Genomic DNA, 11,122 nt, shown 5'->3' on the forward strand with positions numbered 1-11,122 from the left:
GTTAAAAAAAAAAAAAAAAAGATGCATGTAAGTTTTATTTAACAACCAGAGGAAGGGATTGTTTACCGATGACAAGACTTGGCCGTAACCCTGCGCTTTTCTCTTCGGCTCGTCGTAAGTTTCCTATCACAATGCAGTGGAAAATAGCCCAGGAAAGAAAGGGATTAGAAAGCCTTACAAAAAAAAAAAATCATTTCCATCTGGACAAAGAGGTGGAGGGCGGTGGGAGGGAGGCATTGGGAGGGGTGGGGGATTTCTTCCCAAAAAAACATCTGGAGAAGCAATCTGGTGTAAATAAGGAGACAGCAACTCACTGCCCACCCAATAAATAACACACCGTGAAGGAGCTAGTTCACAATCTGGGCTTCCCCGGAACATGACACTGAATTAGACTCAGCCAGCAAGTAGGGAAAGCTGGGAACGGGGTGGACACAAGTGAGCGCGTTTGCTTGCATGCATGTGTCTGATTTGCCCCACCCTGGTTTCGTCTTTTGGCTACGTGACAGTCACTGGCGGGTAACGCACATTCTCCTGTCGTCCACACGGAAAAGTATCCCGCCTTCTTGGGTGACTGCTTTTGCCAACGCTCTCGAGCAGAGGTAGGTGCAGAGGTATGGTGCTGGAGAGAATACAGCTCCAGTCTGCCCCCGTGGGACTTTCAGCGCCTCTATCAACTAGAAATATTTGTTTTCTCTGCTCAGATAGTGGTTTAGGTAAACAGCATATTGCCTGCACAAGTTGGCACAAGCATGGTTTGTTAATTACATTTTCCATGCCAGACAAACATTCAAAGTAAGGTGCACATTTTGTGTACGATTTGTGAACAAAAACAAATATTCTTGTATCACAACAGCTGTTTTTTAAACATTTATGACTGCTAAATGTTAAAATACTTCCTAATATCCTAGTTTAATATGCAAAGACTAAAAGTAAGCCATCTGTAGGTTGTTTTACCTGAAAAGTATTTGTGATGCTGTGAAAACATGTTTGCTTGAGCATCCCAACCAGCACAACATAGCAACAATGGAGTGGGTTGGGGGCATGGCTATCTGTTCATCCGACCAATGATAGATTCAGTTTAGAAAATGAAAAATTATTTAAATATATTAAAATGTACTCTTCTTATTTTTAATTTTGGGGGCGGTAAGATATTTTAATGTTTTTGAAACAAGTTGCTCACCAAGGCTGCATTTATATGATGAAAAATACAGTAAAACAGTAATATTATGAACTATTTAAAATAACAATTTTGTACGTTAATATATTGTCAAATGTGATCATTCTATTATGCTGATTTGCTGTTCAATAAACACTTATTATTATCAATGCTGAAAAAAGTTTAGCTGCTTAATATTTTAGTGTAAACGGTGATACTTTTTTCAGAATTATTTGATTATTTCATTTATTTGAAACAAATCTTTTATAACAATGAAAAAGACTTTAGTGTCACTTTTGGTCAATTTAATGCATCATTGCTGAATAAATGTATTAATTTATTTTTATAAAAACTTTTAAACAATAGTGTATATTTACATATATTAGCAAATGAAACAATCACAGTATCATTTGAAAAAAAATCACAATACAGTATGTACTAAATTGCACAAAAAGACATATTATAGAGACAACAAACTGATTAAAATAAAAAAAAATAAAAATTTATGCCTATACCATTTAAACTTAATATTTTTGTAATAAACTTTTAGTCACAAAAAAGTAAACTTTCAGTATATCTACTGGCTGAAAAGCTGCAGCGGCCACAGCGTGTGTTGACTTCGTGCAGCAGAAGAGGGCTGCCTCATGCACACTGACTCCCAGTGCCCAGCAGAGGCAGATGGCACAGGCCCGGATCTAAAGAGAGGAACACAGGGTGCCAGGGCTGCACGGGACACCCAGGAGAGCCTCTCAAGGAGCAGCAGGCCACCTCTCTACATCTATCAGGTCCGGGGTGTTATTGAGAACGATGGAAGGAGGAACACGAGGGAGGGAGGAGAAGAACAGAAGAAGAACACATTGATAAAAATGACAAAAGAACAGATGCAGGTGCACAGGTAGAGAGAGAGAAGGAGGAGTAGAAGAGGAAAAGTTGAATGACATTAATGATAGTTGTGAGATTACTCAAAGTGCAGGGGTGGGGAACGTCAGGTGTACAATGGAGGAAACATTTCCAGACTTGGAAAACTTGCTGTTTTTTAAGTTTAGAAAACTCAAAGCTGGTTTCACCACAGGAGATCATGCTTATATATCCCTTCACTCTTTGCTCCTGTAGCCAGGTGTGTGTTTTTGTGCAATCGGCCCAGCAGAACATCACACATGCATTATGGGATGCTGAGGGGGTGGGTGCAGGAAGGGGACAAGGATCATGAATATTTTATAGAACATGAGAGGGACCAAACTGGGTTCGTCAGGAGATCATCAGCTGAGCCCATCAATATTACATGACACTTCCACATTTATTGTTCATGGAAGAGGGAATGTCTTGGGAGGGGGGTTCACCCATGTATTGTTTTCGGATGAATCAGTGGAAGTCAAGGGAGGGAAGTTTTATGGAAGGATAAACTTTTTTCTTGTGGATTTGTACATATACATGGCTGGTCAACCTAACATTTAGCAGAACAGCTCTGCTAGATATAAGAATACAACTTTTTAATTCTCAAAGTATAAACTGCAGCATGTTGATGCTATAATGGGATGTCTTGGGAAGCTTTTGCCACCTGCTGATCACAGTTTCCGTTTCACTAAAACACACCAGATGTATTTCCCCTATTAATCTCGATGATGCAATGCAGAATCTAGCAAGATTCTACTTCAAATGCTTTTACAAATACCAAATTTGCATAAATCCACACATGCACAATCCTGCATTATTATGTAAAATATAACATTTTATATACATTTTATTATTATATTATTAATATTATAGTATTGCTGTGATATACAACATTTTAAATAACTTCTGTAAATTATTAAATGTAATTCACAATGAATAAATATATTTTAATTCAACTATGTCCAGAATTTACTCACCAGTTGCTCTCCAAATTCTTCTGAACAATCCAGAGTTTCGATACTTTTATAAGCCTGCTGGAAATCAATAATTGAGCAGTGAAGTATAGCATGCTGTTAGGTTTTCAGGTGAAGGGGAAGAATGAATATTTATAATTCTGAATTCCTGTAGCATTCAGGTAGAACACCGCGGTAATGAGAGGACACACCAAGCAGAGCTCGAAAAAAAAAATCAAGCTGTACAAGAACATGAAAGAAACATCTGAACGCACTTCACTCACTGAGTATATCCTGTGTTTTATTTGCTGTTGTTCACATCTCTGGTTTTAGGTCAGGACATTGCGGTTTTCATCAGGAGGTTAAATTTCTCAGGCTGTGGAGGTCTATGACGGCCTCCTGTGAATTGATGCAGCTCACCTGCTGTATGAGCGATATTGTGGTTTATTTGAATGGTACAGTGAGCTTAAAACGAGAGCACAGAGTCAGTACGTTACCTCAAAATCTCTCTCGCTTTATTGCTGTGTGTAGTTTTATTAGACAAAACAGAATTTTCCATTCACACATAACTATGTTTAGAAACATTATGCACACTGAAATTAGTAGGACGTCTTTGGGAAACAAACCCCACATATAGTGAATCATAAAATGTACAGGAACTGATAAGAGAATAGCATACCAAGCTATCAATAATTCAAACAACAATCGTGCCATAAAACTCCCCATACACACACACTCAAAGTCTTGTCCCCAGCTCTCTCTCTCTGTCACGCAGAAGTGTGGGCCCCTCACCTGGCTTCGATCAACAGAAGTTGCTCAGCAGGTTCTCAGGTTCCCAGTTTATGGCCTGGGTCCACAGCTCTCAAAGGTCATTAACGGAGCGGCATGCTGCTAGCTCTCATAGCACTGCTGCTGGGTCACTGTACAGGACACACACACACACATACACACTACACTACTTAGACCTGCTCCTAATGAAACTCTCATGACTTCAGAACTTACAAAACAGACCAGCTGAAGAATGCAGGGAACCAGACATTATTTTGAAACGTATATATGTGTGTGAGTGTGTGTGTGTGTGTGTGTGTGTGTACCTGGTATTTATCACGTTATGGGGACATTTTTGAGGTCCCCATGAGGAAACAAGCTTATAAATCATACAGAATTAATTTTTTTGAGAAAGTAAAAATGCAGAAAGTTTCCTGTAAGGGGTAGGTTTAGGGGTAGGGTTGGTGTAGGGCAATAGCACACACAGTTTGTAAAGTATAAAAACCATTATGCCTATGGAATGTCCCCATAAAACATGGAAGCACAACGTGTGTGTGTGTGTGTGTTTAGTGAATGATGAATGACAGTATTTCTATTAAATATATTAAGTAACACATTGTAAACATACATACACACAAATTTATGTCTTATGTCTTATTTTTTAACTGATATATTCAATAATTTTAAATTAAATGTATATGTATGTGCTTTGTGTATTCTATTAATTTAATCATTGTTATTTTTTTAAGTAATTTTTTTAATTAAGTAATTTTAAAAGTATGAAAGTACTATGTACGTATCTATATCTATACATATATTATTTCTCTATACATTTCTCTATGCATATTTTTATTTCTCTATACATATATTTTTTTAAATATTCAATAATAAATCATTTTAGCACCTGATGTCCTCCTTGCTATATATACATTTGTAAGAATATATGTATACAATATTTTACAATTTGTTTAAATATAGAGAAAGGGAGCTCTGAACAATTGCTTACCCTAAACTTGTTTACACTCTGATATTAAAATCAGGAGGCTATATTGAATTGATCTGTACAATCAAAGTCTAATTAGTAACTCAATTATAGAGCTATATTCACAACAACTATTACGTTCAAGCAGACCGCTGCGAGCAATAAAGCATGTTTTCTTCTAGTTTCATTGCAGTTGCACCAGTTCCACCAATTTCATATACTACATGACAGCATCAGCCAGCTGACAAATTATTCACGTATGGTTTGACATGCATAGTTCACTTAGTACTCCAGTTTTTACACAAGTACAGATGACCCCAGACACTGTACAATAAAGTTATGTTAACACCTATACAGACAACATAACAGCACAACAGACTCTATATAGCACATATACATTTAAGTAGAGCAGGCTATGAATATTTTGCAGTGTTAAGTTTCCTATTAAGCATTGACATTTCACTCCTCACTGTAGGTGGTACTGGGAGAAACTGACAGGTTGAGGAAAGGAATTTCCATGCAAACTCCATGTGTTTCTCGCATTCGGTGTGTTAGAGAGAGAGAAAGAGAGGGGGGAGAGAGAAAGGAGTACATTTAATTTTTTAGGAAACTACACCCTCCAGCACAAAGATCTCAAATATTAAGTTTATTTTTCTTGGCTTGGTTCTTATGCAGACACTAATAAATGTTTTCAAAATTAAAAACACCTATATCATACAACTAATCAAATAATAACTACATTTCCATCATCTGAGGCTTACCTGTATTAACATTCAGCGCATAATGGCACTACATTAATTTATGATGTCAAAAGACACTCTGAAATATTTATATGAGAAAGGGAAACTAGACCAAGCATTACTTAAGAACGAAAAGAAGAAAACACCACTCAATAATTGATAGAACATAAAATTATAAACCTTTTTTAAATGCTCAGAATTGTTTGTCTGTTTTCACATTTCTGAAATAGTTGTATGAATTTTATTGAAGCGCGTAATGCGTTAATAATTGATGGTGATGTTGTCTCTAGCCTCGTTACTATAGTAAAGCTCAGCAGGAGCTCATATTGGACATGAAAGACAGACAGAAGTGCAAATAACCAACATTTTAAGTCGCATTTTCCACGCATAAATATTGTCTTATTTTATTTAAATGATCAGGACTGTCTGAGCGTTTTATTTAGTTCTGACCAAAAGACTATTACTACTACTAGTAATAATAATAATAATTATTATTATTATTATAACTCATAATATGAGTCCTCGTGTTTTGAACGTTCAAACTTCTATATGCGATCAAATTATGTCACATTAAAAAATACACAGTGTTTTGTCGCCACCTAGTGGAATGTTTTAGGCAATTATCTTCTTCACAAAATAAGGATTGTTGGATTGTTGTGGATTTCGATTTGCTTTTCGTTGTTATACATGCTCATGATAAAGACACACACATACACACGACGACATTGTTCTCATTCCTGACAATTAAATTCTTGACATTTTCCATACGGAAGTTTCCATATGGGGGTTTGCAGCAAAAATATCATAATGAATTCTACACAAAATGTGTAACAAAGTCCTTTAATTTCCTCCATGCTGCAGAAGTCATGTTACTTCTTCGATGTCACAAAAGTAATTTTACATGTTGCAAAATGATGTAAAATTACTCTTTAACAGGGTGGCATGCAAAATGTTGGACACAGCCAAATACTATGTTACTAGTAATTAAAATCAGCTGATTAAAAATAGTTACTAGAATAGACTGAATATTAATCCAACAGATTATGTCATACATTTTCTCAGTGTGATTTTGTTGAATACAGCCAAGAAAGACATTTGTGCAGACATTTAAACAGACATTTTTGTCCCTAAATCACACTGGGTTAATTTTATGTTAGACAATAGCGCCTAATATACCTAATAGGTCTCAAACAACAAAACGCGTGTGTTTTCCCATTTTTAATCAAAGTCAAATTATTAAAAAAAAAAAACAGTCTGGTCAGACCAGACCAGAAATATCTATTTCTATTAAATATATTAAGTAACACATTGTAAACATACATACACACAAATTTATGTCTTTTACATCATTTTTTAACTGATATATTCAATAATTTTAAATTAAATGTATATGTATGTGCTTTGTGTATTCTATTAATTTAATCATTGTTATTTTTTTAAGTAATTTTTTTAATTAAGTAATTTTAAAAGTATGAAAGTACTATGTACGTATCTATATCTATACATATATTATTTCTCTATACATTTCTCTATGCATATTTTTATTTCTCTATACATATATTTTTTTAAATATTCAATAATAAATCATTTTAGCACCTGATGTCCTCCTTGCTATATATACATTTGTAAGAATATATGTATACAATATTTTACAATTTGTTTAAATATAGAGAAAGGGAGCTCTGAACAATTGCTTACCCTAAACTTGTTTACACTCTGATATTAAAATCAGGAGGCTATATTGAATTGATCTGTACAATCAAAGTCTAATTAGTAACTCAATTATAGAGCTATATTCACAACAACTATTACGTTCAAGCAGACCGCTGCGAGCAATAAAGCATGTTTTCTTCTAGTTTCATTGCAGTTGCACCAGTTCCACCAATTTCATATACTACATGACAGCATCAGCCAGCTGACAAATTATTCACGTATGGTTTGACATGCATAGTTCACTTAGTACTCCAGTTTTTACACAAGTACAGATGACCCCAGACACTGTACAATAAAGTTATGTTAACACCTATACAGACAACATAACAGCACAACAGACTCTATATAGCACATATACATTTAAGTAGAGCAGGCTATGAATATTTTGCAGTGTTAAGTTTCCTATTAAGCATTGACATTTCACTCCTCACTGTAGGTGGTACTGGGGGAAACTGACAGGTTGAGGAAAGAAATTTCCATGCAAACTCCATGTGTTTCTCGCATTCGGTGTGTTAGAGAGAGAGAAAGAGAGGGGGGAGAGAGAAAGGAGTACATTTAATTTTTTAGGAAACTACACCCTCCAGCACAAAGATCTCAAATATTAAGTTTATTTTTCTTGGCTTGGTTCTTATGCAGACACTAATAAATGTTTTCAAAATTAAAAACACCTATATCATACAACTAATCAAATAATAACTACATTTCCATCATCTGAGGCTTACCTGTATTAACATTCAGCGCATAATGGCACTACATTAATTTATGATGTCAAAAGACACTCTGAAATATTTATATGAGAAAGGGAAACTAGACCAAGCATTACTTAAGAACGAAAAGAAGAAAACACCACTCAATAATTGATAGAACATAAAATTATAAACCTTTTTTAAATGCTCAGAATTGTTTGTCTGTTTTCACATTTCTGAAATAGTTGTATGAATTTTATTGAAGCGCGTAATGCGTTAATAATTGATGGTGATGTTGTCTCTAGCCTCGTTACTATAGTAAAGCTCAGCAGGAGCTCATATTGGACATGAAAGACAGACAGAAGTGCAAATAACCAACATTTTAAGTCGCATTTTCCACGCATAAATATTGTCTTATTTTATTTAAATGATCAGGACTGTCTGAGCGTTTTATTTAGTTCTGACCAAAAGACTATTACTACTACTAGTAATAATAATAATAATTATTATTATTATTATAACTCATAATATGAGTCCTCGTGTTTTGAACGTTCAAACTTCTATATGCGATCAAATTATGTCACATTAAAAAATACACAGTGTTTTGTCGCCACCTAGTGGAATGTTTTAGGCAATTATCTTCTTCACAAAATAAGGATTGTTGGATTGTTGTGGATTTCGATTTGCTTTTCGTTGTTATACATGCTCATGATAAAGACACACACATACACACGACGACATTGTTCTCATTCCTGACAATTAAATTCTTGACATTTTCCATACGGAAGTTTCCATATGGGGGTTTGCAGCAAAAATATCATAATGAATTCTACACAAAATGTGTAACAAAGTCCTTTAATTTCCTCCATGCTGCAGAAGTCATGTTACTTCTTCGATGTCACAAAAGGAATTTTACATTTTTCAAAATGATGTAAAATTACTCTTTAACAGGGTGGCATGCAAAATGTTGGACACAGCCAAATACTATGTTACTAGTAATTAAAATCAGCTGATTAAAAATAGTTACTAGAATAGACTGAATATTAATCCAACAGATTATGTCATACATTTTCTCAGTGTGATTTTGTTGAATACAGCCAAGAAAGACATTTGTGCAGACATTTAAACAGACATTTTTGTCCCTAAATCACACTGGGTTAATTTTATGTTAGACAATAGCGCCTAATATACCTAATAGGTCTCAAACAACAAAACGCGTGTGTTTTCCCATTTTTAATCAAAGTCAAATTATTAAAAAAAAAAAACAGTCTGGTCAGACCAGACTGTTCTGTGATCGCCACGAGATGGCGCGCTGCTCCCATTAATTGGGACCAGAAGCATTCAACTTCTATTTTGAGTGGGAAAAACAATACGAAAGACACCGTTAAAACGATATACAATATATGGATTGATGCTCAAAATATTATATTTGAACGAAAACATAGGGAAAGAAAACCTAACGAGAAAAATGCGAAGCCAGCAAATACAAGAGTATGGCATACATGTCCCCCTCAAACTCTCTCTCCCTCTATTCACAGTAATATGGCCTCACATTTGCTTTCCAACACTAGTGGCGCGTGCTGTGTTCAGATAGAGCAACATATCTGGGCTGAGATTTTACAGTAGGGACTAAATAGGGAACCATGGCACCAACCGTTATACTTTTATCTTTGCTAACTTTTATTATTGTTTTAGTTGGAGGAGTAACCACTTCACCTTCTCTTAACCCTTTGAGCGGTACGGTCCCACATATGGGACTTTTATTTCCGTGCCCCTGGGAGTAAGATCGGTCTCACATATGGGATTTAGAACGTCCGGTGACGTCACATAACTGCCAAATTCAAACTGTGCTTTCCCGCTTTAGCTGGCACTGGGCCAGAGAGGCAAGCGCACTGGGCTTGTCATATTATCACAACTATGCAGTGTTTTTAACCACCTAATGTTTATTTTAGGTTTCCGACATTTAAATACACATGAGTACTAGTAAAACAATACATTTAGGGTTTGTAAAATACACACATATGTCTATGGAAGCAGCAATAACAATCCATTCCAATTGAATTAGGTCGCCTTAAAAAAAAACTCACTCTGGGGGGACCGCTAGAATATTTTAAACTCACCACTGAAAGGGTTAAACAATCAGCTACAACTGCATCATATCATTTCAATTATACTCAGCCATCATCTGCAACTGGAAGCGTGAGAGCACGTATTAAACCCAGGACCACCAGCACTTATGGAAACGTCTCATCTGCTAAGGTAAGCAGACTGACAAAGACGGTCAAACCCACTGAGGCGACCACCAGAGCTCTGAAACCCACTGAGGGAAGCACCAAACCTCTGAAAGCCACAACATTTAAACCCACTCCGGCCACCAGGGCTCCCAAACACACAACAGTGAAGCCATTCGAGTCAACTAACTAAGGGAACCACGAAAACTCTGAAGCCCACAGTGAAATGGACTGAGGTGAGCACGAAAGTCTTGAAACCAACAACAGTGAAGCCAACACTACCAGCCACAAAAACGACTACCACCCCAGTACGCTTCAACACAGAGGACCTTAATGAGAACATCGATAAAAACGTGGAACGGAGAGTTTGGAACACAAAAGAAAATGAAGAACCACCTGTAGCCTATTTGGCAAGTAAATGTGACACTCTCCTTTCCCATTTTGGAAATTAATGTTTAGGCACTGATAAAATTATATTTTTAATAAAATATTATAAAATATAAACTTTTATTTTATAATTATAACATTTATACAATTAATGCAATTGTCATTTTAAAATTACTGCAATAAAATGTGCAATTAGAATTCTTTCAATATACAAATACATAATTTTTTTAAATGGAATGGGGAGTTTGGAAAACAAGAGAAAGTGAAGAACAATCAGTTTTGGTAATGATGCTAATAATATAATATATAATTGCATTAATAATATAACATCTATCTATCTATTAGGGCTGTCAAAAAAAATAGAATTTCGAATATTCGTCGGATTTAAAATAAAAATCCACATTCGAATACAAAAACGTTGCATTCGAATTTTAGGTGTGCATCAGGCTGCCTTATCAGTGGCGCACGAGATAAAATGACGATGTAAGTGTCGTTGCATTATAATGTCTTTGTTAGCCTATCCAGTTGAAGCCACTAGATGCGGCGCTGCCGCGTTGTTCATTAAAATATTGCGGAAAAAGAACATCAATGCGGAGAAGATCTTGTTTACAT

General features: G+C 35.6%; 1 pseudogene; it reads left to right on the forward strand.

The window, feature by feature from the left end:
- The first annotated feature begins 9,535 nt into the window (after positions 1-9,535).
- LOC107697606 (probable carboxypeptidase X1) overlaps positions 9,536-11,122 on the forward strand; it is an 18,160-nt pseudogene continuing 16,573 nt past the window's right edge.

Source organism: Sinocyclocheilus anshuiensis, unplaced genomic scaffold (assembly GCF_001515605.1).
Source record: "Sinocyclocheilus anshuiensis isolate Anshui unplaced genomic scaffold, SAMN03320099.WGS_v1.1 scaffold1364, whole genome shotgun sequence".
NCBI classification, from domain to species: Eukaryota; Metazoa; Chordata; class Actinopteri; order Cypriniformes; family Cyprinidae; genus Sinocyclocheilus; species Sinocyclocheilus anshuiensis.